Below are 874 nucleotides of genomic sequence, written 5' to 3'. Positions count from 1 at the left end.
AGTCACACTTTGATAAGCGTATAGGTGCCTCAAAATCGAGGGAGGACTGAAGTAGTATGTGGCACCATCGTGAAGCTTGCGTCGAGACGAAGTTAAGTCGTGAAAACGCCACGATTGTTCGATGAATGGACAAGAAAATAGACCAAAATATCCTTGATGGTAGGTAGAAGGGTACTACAAGAGTTGGATATTTTAGAAAAAAACTAGAAAACTTAGAGATCAAGTTTTCTAGACTTATAAATAGAGGGGTAAGATTATGAGAGAGTTTGAAACAGCCACTTGAGCCCCCTTTGGCACCCATTTGAGAGTTTAGAGTTAGAGTTTTTGAGTAGAGGAAGATGAGTGCTTAGTCTATATATTAGGTGAAAACTTTGTCAGGAAAAATCTTTATAATCTATCTAAAATAGAACTGAACTCTGCTGTAGTAAATTTTATTTTTCTTTATGTTATTGTGTCCACCTTCTTCTAGTTTCTCTCTATTGGTTCCCTTAGAAGTTTGCAAGTTTTTAGGTTTTCGAATTTGATTTTTGTTTTGTTTTTTCCAATAAAATTTCAGCACTTGTGAGGTCATTCTTCTTGTTACTAGAGGTATAAAATTCGCATACACATATTTATATGATGGGATCTTGAATTCCCTTGCCTCTAGACAATCAACTTGAAGAGTTTCATTCCTCGGTGTTCATCTTTTCTTGTTTCTTTGCAAGTTGTGATCTTTTGAGTGTTAAGACACATTGATTGATCTTAAATGGAATATACGGTTCATATACCATTTATGGAGGCGCGTTGCCTCGATTTTCTCTTATTAAAATTTCTCTCTATTTTTGCTTCCGTTTGAGTTTTGAGGTGCGTTGGATGATCCAAATAGGAGAAGGCC

The sequence above is a fragment of the Phragmites australis genome, chromosome 24, assembly GCF_958298935.1.
Source record: "Phragmites australis chromosome 24, lpPhrAust1.1, whole genome shotgun sequence".
NCBI lineage: Eukaryota > Viridiplantae > Streptophyta > Magnoliopsida > Poales > Poaceae > Phragmites > Phragmites australis.
The sequence above is the reverse complement of the archived record's forward strand: the minus strand, read 5'-3'. Positions refer to the sequence as shown.